This window comes from Cavia porcellus, unplaced genomic scaffold (genome assembly GCF_034190915.1).
Source record: "Cavia porcellus strain 051 isolate PalLab524CR breed Dunkin Hartley unplaced genomic scaffold, mCavPor4.1 scaffold_6, whole genome shotgun sequence".
NCBI lineage: Eukaryota > Metazoa > Chordata > Mammalia > Rodentia > Caviidae > Cavia > Cavia porcellus.
In genome coordinates, this window is record NW_026947489.1 from 3,401,343 (window position 1) to 3,421,957 (window position 20,615).

Below are 20,615 nucleotides of genomic sequence, written 5' to 3' on the forward strand. Positions count from 1 at the left end.
GGTGAAAAGGGGCGATGTTAGACAAAGAATACAAATTTTCAGTCATGCAGGATGTCCGAGTTCTGGGGAGCAGGGTATTGCACTGTGACTATAATTAACAATGCTGTACCGAATGCTTGCAATTTGCCAAGATGGTTGATTTTAAGAGCACTCATTACATGCACAAAAATGATAGTAACTGCACGAGGCAATGAGCGTGTTACACACAGGTGTGTCTATCAAGGTGGACATTTGACTTGCCAGTTATACCTCAGAAGGAAAAAGGGGGCAGCATTCTCCCTGAGACCCTGGCCCAAGGTGTTCTAAGCTGAGCGTACACACGTGCAGAGGGAAGCACATTCGAGGGTCTGGTGTAGTTTTGTATTTAGGAAGAAATCAAGTACAAAGTGAACGTGGCAAGAGATAAAGTGAGCCAGGTGTGGGGGCCCAGGTGGGAAGCCAGGAAATGTGGAATCAGGAGATGGAGCTCCGCAGGTGAGAGGTAGGGAACCCGGAACAAACAGATTTGGCATCTGGAGAAGAACCTTCCTGGCATCCGGCCGGAGGAGAGCTAAACTGAAAGTCGAGGTGGACCTCACAGGCACACCTGCGGCCAGCCCACTGTAGACATTCAGTAAGCGAGTTACTTCATTAATGATAAATTGATAAATGAGTAACTATTAATTCACATGCATTCAAAGCACTTGTGTTCTGCCCAGATGGAAAAAAAAGAAGGGCTCAGTTCTTAAAAAGAAAGGCCCAGTCTGACTGGAAGCACTGGGAGAATTCCAGGAAAACATGGCAGTGAATTTAGACCCTGAAAAAAATGACGTGTCCAGAAAATACCTGAAAAGTTGGCAGCAAGATTTGGAACAAAGGCAGGAAGGTACAAGGTACACTAAGCTCTGTTCATAAAACACATGCTGTTAACAAAAGTACACTATGGATGTTTTAATGTCACAACTGTGCCTTTAATTTTCCTGATATTTAAATTAAAGCTGTCAAATTAGTCACAAATTAGAGTTTACATAGAGATGACAGACCCAGGAATGAGACCTACTGGCACCATACTGCATCCCCACCTCGTCCTTTAGAATGCTGGGATTATAGGTCTGCATCACTGTGCCCAGCTGACAAACGTGCTGTAATGACTGACATTATTTTAAAAGAAACAGATTTGAAAACAATTCTACCTAAACGCAGGGGTGAGTGATTGTTGCCACATTTCAGGATGTTCTTTAAATGCAGGCATGGGTGCATCCACATGCACAGAAAGAGACAGACAGACAGACAGACAGACACACAGATTCAAACCTCTTGCCTAACCCTCACCCAGTTATACTGGGCCTGGGCTCCTCAGAACAATGTAGTCTATGCCGAACCTCATTTTTGTGTAACTTGAAAATTGCAGACAATCGAGACTTTTAAAAGATTTAAAATATTTTTGGATTCCACTTTATCTCCATTATCAGCCAATTAGTTATACCTTTTTTATTTCCTTTAAAGATGACTTGTGTTTAACATAGACATCCTATAGTCTACCTTTAATTAGCAGTGTACTGTTTTGTGCACGGCATGCTGAAACTAACAAGAACTTCAAAGTAGCTACTATAACATGGTTTTAGATTTCAATATGTAGAGAATACAAATACACAAGCATAGACTGCAATTATAAATTCTATTATGAAGTGTAATGTATGAATCTTACAGTGAGGTACTTGCATTGTTCTTTCAGGTCCTATTTGCTGTTGTCACATGCCAACTAAATTCATCAATTACTTTTTACTGTAATGATTAATTATTTCTTAAATAGACTTTCAAAATGAGAGAAGCTTTCCACTGGGTATCATTTTAATTCTGTTTGCAGAATTGGTTTATCAGTCTTAAATCACAGGTCATTTGTAATAAATATTATAACCTTTTGTTTCGCTAGAAAGTTCTTATTTATCTTCATTTTGGGAAGATGTATTGCTTTATCTTTCTAGATGGACAGATATTTTTGCAGATGTGCTGCAAACATTTACTGCATTTTTAGCACTGTCTTCTGACTTGTTTCTAATAACAAGAATCCTGTTGTCTCTACTTCTCTGTACATCTTTTTTCCCTGTCTGATTTTAAGATTTTCTCTATCACAAGTTTTTGACATTTAAATTCTATATACATTGATAGTTTTTTCTCCCCATTTATATTGGATTTTTTTGAGCCTTGGGTATGTTGGCTTATAGTTTTCATCAAATTTTATTCATGATTTCTTTAAATGTTACTTTATCCCTCTTCTGTTCCGGCGGCCCTGTCGCTTCGTCTGGTTCACCTGGTGTTCTCCAGGCTTCCTTCCGGGCCCTCTCATCTGTCTTCTCCTCACTGTTATTGGCAGTGTATGGGAGGGTGCGGCCTTACTCAGTGTACCTTTAACTTCAGACACCACATTTTCCACCTCCAGAAATGCCTCTTTTTGTCTTTTCTGACCTTCTCATTTTAATATTCATTTAAATCTAAGACCTTATTTACCGTACCTGTCTTAAACTCTTTCTCTGCTGATTGTATCACTTTCTGACTTTGTTTCTATTGTGCAGCTGGTTTTTCTTCAGACTGAGGCTTACGGTTTTCTGCTTCTGGTCACATCTGCTAATCTTTTGCCTCACGTTATATCTCAATAAATTTCCTGTTATTGAGTGTCTGCATTTGGTTGTCTTTCTTCAAAGAATATTGTATTCTAGTGCTGGCAGGAATTTAAATTAGCCAGGATTAAAATGTTGCTTTTGAGGCTTGTTTTCAAGCTTATCCAGGCTTAGCCTAGCTTTACTGTAGGACTAGGTTAACCCACTACAAAGATCCTGTTCCCTCGGGTGCCTCCATTGGGTAGCCAAGGTGTTCAACAAAGAGGTGTCTCCCAGCAGGGCGAGCTTTGGGAACTGTTCATCTCAGCTCCCTGCTTGTCTTTACTCAGCTCCAGGAGGAGATTGACTTTGTTTTCATCAGCGGTGTTGGGCGCGTCGGTGAAGATTTCTGCAGTTGCTAGGTACACTGCCCCTTTTGTCTGGTGACCCATGTGTCTTACGTTTCCCGACCCTGACATTGGTCCTTCATTCCAGGCAGTCAGTGGCGTTCCACTTCTCTGCAGAAGTTGGGAATGAACATCAGGCCCACTTTCTAGGTTTTCTGCTCACAGAGACCATGTTTCTGCAAACTGTTTGCACAGTGTTTAGTTATTTATAAAGGGATGGCTGATTCCCGCCATGACGAGCCCATATTTTTAATTTTACAAGTATGCTTCACTCGTCTTCTGTACTGGACCTTTTACAACAGGGAAATCTGTATAAAACCTTATTTCCCCCACTATAGATAACTGCCCACCACTTCATTTACCTTTGATATTCAGGAAAATCTCCTGCATTTGTCTTGTTTGACTGTGATGAATCATTATTTTCAGTGAGCTGAATCACAAAAGAAATCTTATTATGCATTTGTATAAATGCATATTAATTTTATGAAATACTGGACTTCATTGTGACATTATCATATGTGGCTATTACATATTTTGGTCATACAGCTCTCTCTCAGCCTCCTTTCCGCCCACCTCCCACTTCTCCTTTATTGTGCAGTAACTGGCTTCCGTTCTCCTCTCTTTCCTTGACACAGGGTCATTAGTTACGGTGCACTGGCTTGCTGTCCCAGTCTCCCAGCTCTGTCCTCTCAAGCATTTGTTACTTTTTAACATGATGTTTTCACATGTATTGCTAATATTTATGTCCTCAATGCTTCTCATGTTTTTTTTATTTAGGTGAATATAATATGAAAACTTGCAAAATAAATAAAACAAACATGATTGCAAGAAAATAATGGCAATGAGGTGAATGAGCCATGGTGATTTAGATATAGCCTCAGGTTCCTCCCCGGGGTCGCCTGTGGGAAACCTGTGCTCAGTGTGTGACTGGAGAGGTGGTGGGGCCTTTAAGAAGGGGGCCCAGTGGAAGGGGAGCAGTCTTTGCGGCACACCCAGAAGGAGTTAATGTGCTTCTTGTGGGCCTCTAATTCCCCTAGGAGCAGGTTCTTTCCAAAAGCTCAAGCCTGGCTCCTGAAGGGTCGTTTCTCCTCGCTCCATCATTGTGACACCAGCCAGCCTGTTACGATGCAGCCAGAAGAGTCTCGGCACAGTTGAACAGAAGTTAAGCAGCGTGCTTTTCAATTTACAGAACTACGAAGGAATGAAGCCTTCTTTCTTTGTAAAGTATCTAGCTTAAGTTAAATATATTAGAAATTAAAATCAAAGTTTAAAAATTTTTGTCTAAAAATGATCGATTATGCTTTTGCAATTATATTATTGCAAAATATTGTGTTATTGTTATTGTGAATCTTAGACAAATGATACTATTTTACATTTTTGAAACTTTCATAAAAGGAAATCTAATAGAAAAGAGCTGGACTTACATATCTACTGCATTCGATATGCTGCAAAGTGTTCTTTCAGTTGTTTAAAATCATCCAGCTGTGCCAAAGCCTTTGAAGCTGAATACATGTGCAGGGCTGTGGCCTGGCCCGGGCATCGCTGACCTGAGAACAAGCAGACCTCAGAGGGCAAGATAGGCCACAACTGAGGCCACCTGGAGACTCCTGGGATAGTTTTCCTTAATTAGCACGGAAGGAGTCCTTGACCTTCTCCCAAAATCCTGCTCAGGTTTCCTGCGTTCTGAGTTTCCACTCAACTCCTTGCTTGTTCTGATTAAATACGGGCTGCCCAGGGTCAGTTGGTCAGCAGGCCAGCAGTTAGAAGCTCTGCAGAGGATTTTAGTCCTCCTGGAGCCCTGAAGATCATGTCACTTGTCTCATTCCTTTGGGCCTTCGCTGTGCACCCGTTTGGAGATTGAGGATCTAGGCACAGACCCCAAGACAGCTGTACACAAATACACAGTTGGAAAAGAAGGAAGATTGTAATAAGCTACATGTCAGTGTTCTTGAATGCTATACCAAAACACCCCAGCTGGTAGTTTCTCCCCCCCGCCTAGATTTCTTAAGGTATAACTCACAAGCAAGAAGCAGTACATGTAAAGTATACAGTGTGACATTTGGTATAATACACACTGTGAAACGTTAAGACAAGCTAATCATCATTAGGTACCTTCTGTATTTTAAATGTTCTCATCACATATTTTCCCAGTGTATAATTGGTAATTTCTTATATACCAGTTACAGTGTGGAATCTGAGTACATATCAATAAACTTTTCATGTCCTGTTAGTCTATTGATCAACTCAATGTCCATTCAGGTATTCTTAGCAAAGTGAGGATAGAAGAAAACTTCTGCAACTTTATAAAGACTTAACAGCAAAGAAAATCCCCCATATATAATATCATGATTAATGTTTAAAGACAGAATTCTTACCCTTAAGAGCAGTAAAAAGGCAGGATATCTAGCTCACCAATTATTCAACAAAAATGTAACACTAGTAATTATAGTAAGAGTAATAAGGCAAGAAAAGAAAAAAAGTACAAATTGAAAAGAATAAGACTCTCCATACATGCCCACGTGATGTGAGTACCACCAACATGGAAAATGACAAGGAATCCTCAAGAATGTATCCCTAATAATAGGCAATGTGTTCACAAGGTATTTTTATGTTCTAACAATGAATATGTGGAAAACCAAACTAAAAATATACTTAGTACCATTTGCAACCACTAAAGAAAAATGAATTACATGTGTAAAACTCTAACAAATACCTAGGAATTGCATGATGAAAAGAACAAACCACCGATACATCAGAAAGAGATATGTGTCCATGTACCAGATATGTCATTCTCAAACTGATACAAGGCATAGTGCAATTTAAAAATAACCAGAAAGATTTTTGTAGAAGTAGATAAACTTACCCTAAAATGCACAAGGAGGGGGGAAAGGAGGAAAAGAAAAGAAGAAAAGGGGGAGGTGAAAACAGCTAGTAAATCAGGAGGGGAAGCGGGGCTGAAGGGAGGAGAGTGGGAAAAAAGGAGAATCAGGATCTATCATGCACAGGTGCAAGTTCCCTATGATGAAGATAATCATTATACCTAAACTGTACCAATAAAATTAATTAATTTTAAAAATTTCAAATCTGGAAAAAATACACATGGAAAAGCAGAAACATTTAAATAGCTAAAACAAGTTTCAAAGAAAAACTAAAAAGGGAATGTTTGTAGTATAATTTTAAGACCTACCGTAAGGGTATGGTAACAGGGCAAAGTGGCTTTGGTGGAAAAGCAGCCAAGTAGGTGACCAGAACAGTGTAGAGAATTCAGAAATATGCCCACGAACAGATCAGAAATTTTCACAAAAAGTATAATAACTGAATCTAGAAACAGCTCTAACATACTTCAGATATTAAACCATTAGCACTACCATACCGTAGAACACAGGTAGATTGTCTCTTATCCAAAATGCAGTGGACAGAAATATTTAAGATCTGTATTTTTTAAGAGAATATAGATGTCTTGGGGATGTGGATGTGGAAAACTTCCCACGATAAACCTAAAATTCGTTTATATTTCATACACAATTAGGGCTGGGGACTTAGCTCAGCGGCGTAAGTGCCTGCCTTACAAGTATATGGTCATGAGTTCGATCCCTGGTACCGATTAAAAAAAACAAGAGAGAGACACAAACACCTACTATGAAGCACAATTCATATATGTGCATTTTAAATAATAATTTTATACATGAAAAATGTCTTAGGCTGTGGAATTTTCTGCTTATATTGTCAAGGTGTGTGCTCAAATGTTTCAGATGTTGGAATTTGTGATTTTTGTATTGGGGTTGCTCAATCTGTACTACTGACAATAAAAAAGGTGTGAGCCGCATCACATTTTAATAAAGAGGTTTTTCTTCGCAATCTGTATAGGTTTCGCTCTCTTTCTCTTTCTTTCTTTCTTTCTTTCTTTCTTTCTTTCTTTCTTTCTTCTTTCTTTCTTTCTTTCTTTCTTTCTTTCTTTCTTTCTTTCTTTCTTCCGTCTCAGTTAACTAGTGCGGGTTTTCAGTGGGCTGTTAAATCTGCCTGGTGAAGGAAAATACACCCGCCTCGCCCCCAGCCTCTTTAGTTGTGAGCTTGGGCCAGGAGCCAGCCAGTCGCAGCCCAGTGTCTGAATCTACACTAATGCTTACTTTATGGCTCAGTGTTGCTGGAAGACAACCATTAATTTGTATTGTCTGTGGATGGACTTTTCTTGCATGGAAAATTTGCATGAATAGGACAGAAAATTTCCTATAAAGTCTAAGATATTTCTCTGTAACTTTTTGCAGAAGTATTTCTCTGACAACCGATTATTACTTTACTTGCAGTGATAATGGCTAGCTATGTATTTGAATTTATTTTTATATTTTTTTCTCATTTTGGTGTGTTTACTTGTTCTGCTTTTATGCATTTTTTCTTCCTTTCTTCCTTTTCCCTGATTAGATATACTTTTGCCTAATGCTTTGAAGAAGTTCTCTCTATTCTTTATGTGCTTTTCCATTCAAATTTTAAAGGAATTTAATCAAAATCCAACCCTTTCTCAAATTAAGTGCTTTTTGAAATGTAAGTACCTGTCACTGTCTGTGAGACATACATGCCATTTCTATTCATTGTTTTTAAATCTTTCACTTTAATAATACTGTGATTTAGACTGTTATTGCAATTTTTATACAAATTCTTTAAAAACGTTCTCACTATTTTGTCCTCACAAACTTTTTACATTTTATATTTCTTTTCTCTTATAAAATTCAGTCTTTTGACTTCCTAGCCTGCACATGTACGGCTGAAGTGAAAGAGTCTCTATTTTTGCTTGGCTTGGAGGTTTCTTCCAATCTGTAAAATCCCTTAGGTGAGCACTTGTTGAAAATTAGCTTTAGTTGGGGTCTGTGCTCATTCTTGTTTGCTGTGACAATGAAACATAACTCAGCTGACTGGAGGAAAGACACATGTAGGCGTGTAGTGTCAGAGGTGTCAGCCCACGGTTGGCTCCACTGCTTTAGGCCTGTGGTCAAGCAGAAGCATCATGAAAGGGGGGCCTGGCGGAGTAAAGCGTCTCGCCTGATGGCAGCAAAGAACCAAGAAGAGCCAGAAAGGAAGGGACCAGGGACAAGTCATGATACAGTAGCCCAAGTCACCCAGCCACTGTCCCTACCTTACAGCTGGTCCTGCTTCCTAAGTTTCTGCCTCCTGCAATCATGACACCAAATTACAAGGCCATCAAAAGTTAGTTCCTGAGGATATTAGACACTCTACAATCTCATCACCTACCAGAATCCCCATCTTTGAACCTTGCTTCACTGGGACCAAGCATTCAACAGAATGAGACTTCAGAAGACATGTTAGATCCTAGGCATAGAAAAGGCATAGCTGCTGTTTTGAGAGGGTTTTCCACCCTTTCTAGGGTTCGGTGTTAACTTCCTCTTTATTTTGTTTTAAGTTCCTCTCCTCCTCACCTATTTCAATGATTTTCTTAGTAATTAAAAGCTGTTAAGAATATAGAATTTTTTCTATATAGAATGTGTTCTATGGTTTTGCTTTTATCAATAACTTTTGTGTTTTGAAATAAACTTAGAAAAATCTATGCCTCTCCCTTGTTCTATCTGATTTTTTTGTTTCAGAATATTAATGAGCGAAGATTATGACTTCTCAGTCTGCCATCCATTTTTCTTAAACCTGCATAATTTCTACTACTTGCTTTCCTGCGGGACATTTATTTTTATTTGTCAGTTGCTAATGTTCCCTCTTGCTATTTCATTTATTTAAGTCATGCATAAGAATTTAGTTTTAACCAAGACATTTATTTTCTAAAAGTTGTGTTTGGTTTCCTTGATAAATCTGCTTTGTCACTTTGATAATCCCTTTCTGATTTTTTATTCTATCACTGAATACATATCTTCCTACATGGTTTTTATTTCAGAGTACATAGTTATTCTTGCATGGTGACTTTATACACCTGTCTGAGTAGTCTAATATCTAAGCTTCTGCTGGGTCTGCCTCTTCTCTCAGTGAGTGTCTCTCTCACGGTTTCAGATTTTCTTGGGTTGAATAATTGTGTGTTTATCTTGTTAAGCCCTTCAGGCTGTAGCTGAGAATGCCATTTACAAGTGAGGATTTGCTTTTTTTCCCTGAATATGTTGGAGTTACCAGATTGTGTTTACATTATCCTGATTTTTTGTAGTTTTGGGTTTTATTTTTATTATCAAGAGGTAGGGGAAAGTTGACCAAACTTCAGAGCAGTCATACGGCCCATTTTCATAATAAATTATGCTTCTTATTACTCCTGACTGCCTCCTCCTCTTTCTTTTTCTTTGCTTGCTCCTCCTCTTCTCCCCCTCTTCCTCTCTTTTAGGACAGTTATTGTTTTTCTCCAGAAGATACTGCGAAAACGATTTTCGCAAACCTTTCCTCTGCTGGAAAGAAGCCTCATTCGGGCCTCTTATCATTAAGTTTGCGGATGCTTACACTCTCAGTCCATCTCGGAATGTCGTGTTGAGCCCCCACCTGCCTTGGGTCCATTGTGTTGTTCTAAGTAACAACTCATCTCTTGTAGTTCACTGGCTCTCGTGATACGTTAGAATTTCACTTACTTTCTAACTTACCTATGTAGTTTCTTACCTACCTAACCTGGCTTGTGATACTTGGTCCTTGATTTACTTTCATTTTTCAGGTAGTCATTTATAAAACTCGATCATACTTCTGAAACAGAAGTGTTTATTTTAGATTCATATTTTTTAATGGTGATTGCGCTATGAATTTACTTTTTCTCTTTTTGCTGTTATAAAATTAACAAAGACAAAACCTGGTGTTTAATACATGTATCCGTATTTTAACACTGAGCCAGGAATTTATACCAAATCAGCTGGGTTTTATGAGCTCCAACTAGTTGTTACTATGTAAAGTTTGTGAACGATCAGGTTTTAGCTATGAAGTAGAAATGCAAGAAACTCATATAACTCAAGAGAAAGCAGGGTAGAAGCAGAGCCATGATCATATTCAAATGCAAGTCATGTTGCTTATTATATCATATGTCTATATTTTTACAAATTGAAAGGAATAATTATGGATGGGGATCACATTTCCTGGTCGTAGGTCGCTGGGTGTGGTGGTGCACTCCTACACTTCTAGCACTAGGGAGTCTGAGGCAGGAGGATTGCTTTGAAGTGAAGGCCAGCCTGGTCTTCATAGTGGGCTCAAGGACAGCCTGAACTACATAGCAAGACCTTGACTCAGCCACCCCAAAAGTCTGCCCCCCCAAAAAAACAAGAAACAAAACAAAAACAACCAAAAAAGGGTCATAGCTGACTTGAGGGGGAAAGAGTGATATTCAGATCTTAAATTTATCAATGTTTGTCTGGAAAATAGTAAAAATTATTTCTTGTTTTAAACTTAGTACTTTAGGACACATGGAAATCAACTAACACACCAGAGAAACTAAGGATAACTTCCATGTATCCTGTCAAAAGAAATACACAACATAAACAAGGATCTAGAAATTTGAAAGGATGGATAAAGAGAGGTCACATGGATGGTGTGGCCGGCAAGAGCTGTGTGAGTCTCTGCCCCTCTCTCCCTCCATTGACCTTGGACAGCGCTGCGGGGGACAGGAGTAGCCCAGAGACCTGTGGAAATGACAGGGACACAATAGGACCCTGGATAAGGCACACATGACAGAAAGGCGGACCTACAGGCATGCAAATATTCCGTGCAACACTGAATCCCTGCCAGAGGGATCCAGAGCTGATTCAGGCATCTGGCCTCTCCCGCTCACTGCAGGAACAGCCATCGGTTCTTTCTCTTTTTCCTTTTTTATTTGTTTCCCTTTCTCTTTTCCCTTTTTCCCTAAATGACTAGGGAGAACTCCAGCCACAGAGGACTAATCCCAACCCCAAACCCAGAGACCAAGGTCAGAAACCCCTTAAATATTCCATCACTCTACCTTGACTACCTCCTTCTCTGTTTCCGAAAAGTTGCATAACCATCCTTTGTCCTCCACCCTGCTTCTCCTTCCTTGCCGGTTGTCTTTGTTTCGTACACTATCCTCCCTAAATTTCCCCCCCACAGGGTAAAACCACTCTACTAAGTGGAAGTATTTTGCATGAAAACTCCTAATTTATGATCGGTTCTGTTACATAACTATAGACTTTGCTCCTGTTGTCTAAAGTAAAAAATCAGTAACTACAAGTTTGTAAGTTACTAAGTTGTACTTGATGCTGTTGTTATTGTTAATTTTACTAGTTTAACTAGGATGTCATACCTGTTGTAACTAGTTGTTCTCCCTTCTGTAACAATACTAGGCATCTCAGGGTAATAACTTCATCACAGTCTACAAAAGACTGGGGCCTGAGTCAAACAGATACTGACATCCACTTCTAATTAATTGGGAAGGTAGGATCTTGGGACAGACGTGAATCCTATACATGGAAGACATTTCTGAAGAACAGATGTTTCCTAAAGAAGCCTTGATACTACCGATACAGCTACCTATTACAAAAACAAGAAACATAAAACAAAACAAATTTTTAAATAGAAAATGACAAGACAAAGAAGCAAAATGCAGTATCAGACTTCCAGCCCACCCAGAACAAGTTCAGGAAGCACTGACACAGAAGAAGAAGTTGGAAACACTTGAAATATCTGAAATGATAGCAACTGAAGTAAAGAAACAAATCCATGAGGCTGTAGAAAAATCAGATCAGAAATAATTTCTTGGGAAAAAAAAGAAACATTAACAGTTACAAAGGAATCGCTCAGCAAATGTAAGGCAGAGAGGATAAAAAACAGACGGTGATAGGAAGAGGATTGAAACCAGGAATCATCAATATAGGGAAAAATAGAACGCATGAAATGGGTTCATATAGACATCCAGCAAGTTAAACATTCCATTGAAAGCTAACAAAATCACTTGAATGAAGCTAACGACAGACTTTTAGACCTTGAAGACAGCATCACAGCTAGCAATCATGAAAACTCTCTTGAAAATAAGATAGCATCAGGAAATAACAATTTAGCAGCTGCAAGGTAACACAAAGAAAAGTAATACTATAATAATTGGTGTCAATAAAAAAACAGGAATCAACCCAAATTATATAAAAACACTATTTGCAGCAGTAATAGAAAATTTCCCAAACATGGTAAAAGAACCTGACATACAGATAAGTAAAGCATGTTGAAGTTCAATTAGCCATAACCAAGATAAATCTGCACCCAGATATATAATAATCAAGGTCCCATAAATTCAGCACAAGAACAGAATATTAAAATCTGTTAGAGAAAAGAAACATATTACCTATAAAGGTAAGCCCATCAGATTCATGGTAGACTGCTCAACTCAAACCCTCAAGTCAAGAAGATGTTGGAGTGAAGTATTTAAAGTCCTAAAAGAAAACAATTTCCAATCCAGATTGATGTAACCTTCAAAGCAGTCTTTCAAAATTGATGGAGAAACAAGATATCCATAACAAAGAACAACTGAAAAAATTCATAACCACCAAACTAACACCACAAAGGATGAAAGATATTCAAGACAGTGATAAAAATTACAATTCCAAGAACAATAACAGAAACAAATCATCAAGCAGGGCAAGTAATTAAATAGAGTGAAAAAGTATGGAACCAATAGCACAAAAGTAGTAAGACAAAGATAAATCAAAGCATATCAGTAATAACTATTAATGTAAATGGCCTCAGTTCACCAATTGAAAGTAACAGACTGGCAGAATGAAACAAGAAATAAGATCCAACAATATGCCACATACAAGAAACACTTTCAACTAAAAAAGAAATTCACAGAGTAAAAGTCAAAGAATGTAAAACAATACTCCATGCACAGAAACCTAGAAAAAGCAGGGTAGTTATTCTGTTGGAAGACAATGTGAACTTCAAACCAAGAATGATCAAAAGAGGTCAAAAGATCAAAAGAGGTCACATGGATGGTGTGGCTGGCAAGAGCTGTGTGAGTCTCTGCCCCTCTCTCTCTCAGGTCACACAGGCTTGTTAGGGGAAAACTTCAAGAGGAAGAGATAGCGATCATAAACATTATGCACCAAATATGAGAGCACCCAACTATATAAGATAAATATTAATAGACATGAAAAATCAAATAAGCAATAACACAGTTGTAACAGGGAACGTTACTATCCCATTGTCACAAAGAGTTAAATCAACTAGACAAAACAATTAGCAAAGAAATAATAGAATAGAACTAAAGCCATGAATTAGTGGACTTAGAAGTTGTGTACAGTGTTCTACCTAACATCAGAATACACATTCTTCTCAGCTGTGCATGGATCATCTCTAAAATAGACCATATATTAGCCCACAGAACATGTTTAAGTAAACGCAAAGGAATTGGAATTATCCCATGCATATTATCAGAGCATAGTGCAATGAAATTGGAAATAAATGTCAAAAGAAACTGCAAAAACTCCATAAATACATGAAAATTAAGTAAGATTTTTCTGAACAACTGATGGGTCACAGAATTAAGAAAGAAATTTTAAAATATCTACAATAAAAATGCAAACACAGCTTGCTGCATTTTATGGGGTGCAATGAAAACAGTCCTAAGAAGGAAATTTAGAGCAGTGAATTCTCACATCAGGAGAATAGAATGAGCACAATAAACAACCTAATGCTGCGCCTCAAGATTCTAAAGAAAGAAGAGCAAGTCAAGCCCAAAGCCCATGCAAGGTAGGAAATTATAAAGATCAAAGCAGACATTAATGCAATTGAGACTGGGTACAGCAAGTCATTAAGAGGATTATACACCATAACCAAGTAGAATCCATCCCAGGTATGCAGGAATGCTTCAACATATGCAAATCCATAAATGTAGTATACCATATCAACAGATCCAAAGACAAAAACCACACAATCATCTCATAGATGCAGAAAAAGCATCTATTACAGTCCAGCATCCATTCATGATAAAAACGCTAGAGAAAATCTGAATAAATGGTCATTACCTCAACCTGGTAAAAGCCAGTGTTGAAAAACCAACAGCTGATATCATACTAAAGGGACAAACACTGCAAGCTTTCACTCTAAAATCACGAAAAACACAAGGATGTCCACTATCACCACTCCTATTCAATGTGGTTCAGGAAATATTAGCCAGAGCAATTAAAGAGAGCAAAATAAAAGGAATAAGGATAGAAAAGGAAGAAGTTAAATTATCATTATTTGTAGACAGTATGATACTCTACATAGAATATCCCCAAAACTACACCAAGATACTTCTAGCATTTATAACCATATTCAGTCACATAGCTGAATACAAAGTTAACACAAAAAATCAATAGCATTCCTGTACACAAACAACAAACTCACTGAGAGAGAAATTAGGGAAAACATATCCTTCCTGATAGCACCTAAAAAATGAAATACTTAGGAATCAATCTAACAAAGAAAGTAAGTAAGAGATCTACACATTGAAAACTGCAGTAAGCTGAAAAAAGAGATCAAGAGGCTTTCAGAAAATGGAAAGATGTTCCTTGTTCATGGAGAGGAAGAACCAACATTGTAAAAATGGCCATACTCCCAAAATTGTTATGCAGATTTAATGCAACCCCAAATCAAAATACCATTAGCATATCTCACACATCTAGAGAAAATATTCATAAAATTCTTTTGGAAACATAAGAGACATAGACTAGCAAAGGCAATCCTGAGCAACAAAGATAAGGCAGAGTCATCACAATCCATGACTTGAAATTATACTGCAAAGCCACTGTGATAGAATCAGCGTGGCACTGACAAAAAGCAGACCTGAGGTTCAGTGGAATGGATTAGAAGATGCAGACACAACTATAAAGATACGCTGTCATTTTGTCTTTGACAAAGGGGCCAAACATGTTCAGAAGAATAAAGAGAGCCTCTTTAATAAATAGCCTGGAAAAACTTGCTTTCCACATGCCAAAGACTAAAGGTAGATCCATGTCTATCACCATGCAAAATTGATCAAATACTGTAATATTAAAACAGAAACACTAAATCTACTAGAAGACAAAATAGGTAGAAATCTTGAAGACACAGGTAGGTAGATACTTCATGAACGAAAACCAAACTGCATGAGAAGTCCATCAAAGAATCAACAATTGAGGTCTCATATTATTAAAAGATTTTTACACATCAAAAGATACCATCAACAGAGTGAAAAAAATCTCACAAGTTGGGAAAAATTTAGCTAACTGTACCTCATAGAAAGGACTTCTACCTAGAATATAAATAATTGAAAGTAAATCAGGTCCCTCAAATTCCAAGATCCAATCCAAAAATGGGCATCTGAGATAAATACACACTTCCCAGATGAAGAAATACAAATGGAAAATAAATATATGAACATATGTTCAACATCACTGCTCATTCAAGAAATGCAAATTGAAACAGCACTGAGAGTCCACCTCGCCCCAGAAAAAAGACTACCATCAGGAAATCAACCAATGACAAGTGCTGGAGGGGTTGTGGGGTAAAAGGACCCTTCTTCACAGTTGGTGGGCATTCAGAATCACTGTGGAAATCAGTATGCAGATTCCTCAAAAAACTAGGATTAGAGGTTCCTTTTGACCCAGCTATTCCCCTTCTGAGTAAATGAGACTTGCATATGTAATCATATTAATCCCTTTTGTAAGAAATGGAAAGAGTAAGTAAGATCCCAGATCTACAGCAGATATTGGGAAAGACAAATTGCTCAAAAGGAAAGAACAATTGGAATGAGGGAAAGGAGAAAAAAAAGGAAGGGAAAAGAAATAGTTAAGATAGGTATACTACTAATTTCTTTTAGTTCATTGGAGAGAATGATTTGTGCTCATATTGTTTGATCACTTTTGCATGCCTGTATCTTGTAATCTGAGCAACTACTTTGAGGACAACAATATGCAATATATTAATCATTGTTAATTTTCTATATATTGTCAGTGAAGTTCCTTATCGTTGTTTTATTTTATTTTTTTCTCTTAAAAAAAAAAACAAAGCTGTAGGACTAGAGAAACATCACAACTGAAATATTGATATTTGAAGCACAGAAATCCAAGTTGAGACCCAGCATCAGCGGAGGGAATCCGGTTCCCCAGGAACTCAGGACCAGCTGGTGGAAACTTTGCTGCTCATGCTGAATGAATAATGCAGAGGTTTGCAGATGGCAACACAGCAGTCATGGACACAACAGGCAAAAGAAAAATTCTGTACTTCCAAGAATATGTTTTTAAAAAACCTTGAGATGCACAATCATTATAGGAAATTGTCTTTTCTCTGGTGAGGAGGAATCTGGGAATGCAAGCAGTTGTGGATGCAATTTCAAAGGAGGAGAAATTACAAAGGAGGAAATACACTGGGGTCTTGAGATGGGAACCCAGCAGGTGAGAGCAATGGTGTTTAAGCTTCCTACCACACTCAATATGTAATTTAGAAGCAGAAGTAAGAAAATGACCATTTGCAGCTGAGGACTATCTGTCAGTCCCAGAGAATAAACTGTATCATCCTGTATGGTTCTTCCTTTCTCCTTTGTCATTTCAATGAAATTCTAGAAATAAGAACTCATAAAATTAAAAAGAGAGGCCATATAGACACTAACCAAAAGAAAATCTTGTAGCTATATTCATATCAGATAAAGTGGGCTTTTAAGCAAAGTATTTCTGGAGCTAAAAAGAGACATCTCATAATTTACTAAGAAGATATAATCATTCTAAATTAAGGCTGTCTTTAAAAATTTAACTCAAGTTGTATGCCCACATTTAATTATCATGTGACAGGTTCTTTAAAGAGAATATTTTCCATAACTGATACATTAAAAAGATAAACATTAACTGCATTACTAATAACACAACTGATGCATAAATTATCAAAATCTTTGAAACTAAAAAGAAAATGAAATTCTACAATCATTGTCCCACCTAAAATAATATGTGGAAACTTGAAAACATACTTGTAGCATTGGGATGGTGGCTGGAACCTGCAAACCCAGCCATCAAGGAGGCTGAGGCAGAGGAATGGTGAGTTCCAGCCAGCCTGGACAACTCAGCGACTTAGAGAAACGTTGTACCAAAATAAAATATTAAAGTGCACTGGTGCTGTATCTGAGTGTGAAGGTCTAATACCTACTAATGAAAACAAAACAAAACAAAACAAACCCTGAAAAACAAGGCCAAGCAAGATAAAACAGTCTCAACAATTCCTAAGCCAGCAAACACTCCCAGGGCCATTTTAAATGATTTTTTAAAACTGCCACACCCATATGTTAGCAGACTCCTGAAACTGTGCTTTGAGGATTTAAAATTATATAAAAACAGAAAAAATCCTGAAAATCAAGAAGGGCTAAAAACCAGGGCAAATTAAACACAAAGAGAGTTTAAAAGTGCATATTAAAAAGAGGAGAAATAATTCTAAAATGTCCAGTAGTAAAAGTCAATAAAGTCAAAAGATGTGAGACGAAAAATAAAAATGATCCACCTCTGACAAGACTGATCATGAAATGAAGCAAAGATACAATGAATTGGTATTATTAAGAGAAAGGGTAATCATTAAAACATCATAAGAGAACATTATAAAAATTGTATGCCAAAACTTGACAGTTAAGTGAGCAATTATATGACAAAATTTGATTATTATGTGACAAGTCCCTTAAAAAGCATACTTCCCATAACTGATATATTAAAATGATAAATATTGAATTCATTACTAATAGCACAACGGAATCCATAATTAAAACTGACAAAGAAAACTCTAGGCCTAAATTCTGCCAAATATTTTAGGAAGACATAAAACAGGTATTTTATGATCTTCCAGGGAACATTAAGAGTTCCTTGGTGGCCAGGTGTGGTGTTATGCACCTGTAATCTCAGCACTCTGCAAGGCAGAGGCAGGAGGATCAGTAATAGTTCACACCCAGCCAAGACAATTTAGTGAACTAGTAAGACCTTGTCTCAAAATAAAATAAAGATTCTGAGGGCCGAGGATGTATTTCAGTGTAAAGTCCCTGGATCCAATCTCCAATATGAAAAAAATATCACTTTCAAAATTTTATGAGGACAAACTGATACAAAGCCTAACTGAAAATTAGAAGACAAAGTCCTGGACAGTTTACCTTATGAATAGGGTTATAAATAAATGGAAAAATAATTCAGGTTGTGCTACTAGAAACACACGTTATAGTACAGTGAGAATATTTCTTTTCTTTTTCTCATTTGAGGTAAAGGTCTCACTATACACAGTTCAGGCTGGCCTTGAACTTACTTTGTACCCCAGGCTGGACTCAAACTCACAGTGATTTTCCTGCCTCAGCCTCTCAAGTGCTGGGATTACATGTGTGTGCCACCATAGCTGCTAAGAATTATCTCATATCCAGGAGAATGACTGGACTGCTCATCCTAAGTATTGGCAAGGGTGCAGAACAATTGGTATTCTTATTTGTTCATGGAATATAAATTTGTGAAGCCACTTGAAGAGTATCTTAATTAGTTATCCACTAAGGTTGCAAAAGCATATATACTATGAACCTGGATTTTCCATACTAGGTGTGTGGTATAACCCCATACTCATGTACCCCAAAGGACTGATTTTTTCCACAATTCTGGTCACAGACTCAGTTGGATGAGAACAGAATCAAATTCATTTGATTCAGTGTTGACATTTGGGGGAAATTTGACTTGATTTTGTCCAGTGCAGTTTGTGAACAGAATCATAGAACTGAGTGAACCAAGTACCACTCTGTTCTTAATCTGTTATCAATTTAAATAGCCACTCATAATCAGATGGATTAATACATTACATTTTCATCCAATGAAATACTATAGAGCATTTGAAAATTAATGGATGACTATCTGGTAACAACCTGCAAAAATCTAAACAAATGTGAGGCACAAAAAATTTACTATTTCATATCACTTATATAAAGTTAGAAACAAGCATAATGCCATGGAATTTTACATATCACCACAGAGGTCTCTTTTGAGGTGAACGCATTAGTGATGGGGAGGAACACAGCCACCGCCAGGAATATTTGCGTTGCTAGCTGCGCAGCATCCCCGTGTACACTTAGGGTTTGTGCCGTGTGCAGCCCTGTGACTTTACATCCATATGAACGCTTATGACTGTTTAACAAGCACTTCCGTGTTGCTCACGGCATTCTTCTACATCTGTGAATGTCTACTGCAGGCGGCTTCTCCCCAGCCTGTGCCTCTTATCTTACAGAGGTTAGTGCTAGCAGCCACTTCTGCTTCTGCATTCTCCAGTGGATTCCACTGCTACGTTCAAAAAATAGTCACATAAATATGTAAGAATGATAAGAAAAAGTAGGGCGGAACAGACCATTAAAACTTTGAGCTGAAAAATGCCATGTGGAGAGATCTCTGTTCTTAAGTGCATCCAGACCTAATGTGCAGTCCACGTCTACATCCTTGGGCCGATCGCTGGTTCTTCCCCAAAGAGCCCCAAAACTTTCTCAAAGCCTCCCATTTTCTGTCTGAAGCCAGCACGCTTGGGTTTCAGAGTCTGAACTTGCCGTAGGGACAAGAGTCTTGTTTGTGCTGCAGGGACAAGGGCAGGAAAGGAGAGCAAACACAGGGGCTGCCAGAGCCTGGGAACTGCTTGGGGCTCCGCGGTCTGACCCTCTTCTGCTTCTCCTCACTGGCTGGTTGGCTCTTTACATTTCAGCCGCTGGTGCCTTAAGGGCTAAACACACTGGAGCCCAGGTAAGCCCCACTTAAATTCTAGCTTTATCTTTTTAACGCTTGCAGTTAGCATTTCAGGTGTGAAACCAGGCAGCCTGTGCTGCAACACAGCACGTGTGTGAGACTTCTGCTTGTGGTAACTGTCCTAGGTGCTTGGTATCCAGAGAAAAGAATGGAGCAGGATAGACAGAAGGAGAAGGGAAAGAGCAGACTTACCAGCAAAGTTCAAGGTCAGCAGACTCTTCGCCAGGTGTCAGGCCGCCTACCCTGATCTCTGCAGGGGGGCAGCACTGTGTTTCAGTCCTCAGGGACAAGCTTCCTCCTTTCTCTTGGAGGAGTAGATTTTGTTCCTATGTGAATCTCTGAGGATGTCATGGGGCTCACAGCTGAAGAGGGGTCAAAACCACAGGGTGAACGAGGAGCTGAGTTGGGGTCACTTTGGCTGTTTAGGACCTTCTATCATGCACGAATTTCCAGACATGGCTTAATCCTCAGAGGTTCTCTGGTTCCTGGAGATCTATCTTCTCTTGGTACCTTCTCCCAAAAGGCCTACAGCACACACGCCCTCTTGTTTTTCCTGGCTGTGGTGACAGAAACAGGCACTCTGTGGTTTATGGAGAGCAAGCTTCCTCTTTTTCTCTCTGGCCTTGGGGCCTCCTCCCCGGAATTTGTCCTGTCTACCTCCTGCCTGGAGATGTGTAAAATATGCCATTTACCTGAATTGCCATGGGAAGATAGGGTAAGCTGCCTCTGATTACCTCGGGAAGGCAATTTCAAAGGCAGGAACCACATTCATGAAGATTATGCTCTAGGGAAATAGACCCGAACACTTTCTTTACTGTTGCATTAAAGAAAATACATCTGGTGGCACTGAATCTTGTTGCTTTTCAACAAAGTCCAACTAACAGACCCACTGAAGTAATAAACTACAAAATTAAAACAAATGAAATCTAGAGCTGGGGATTTAGCTCAGCAGCACAAGCATCTACCTG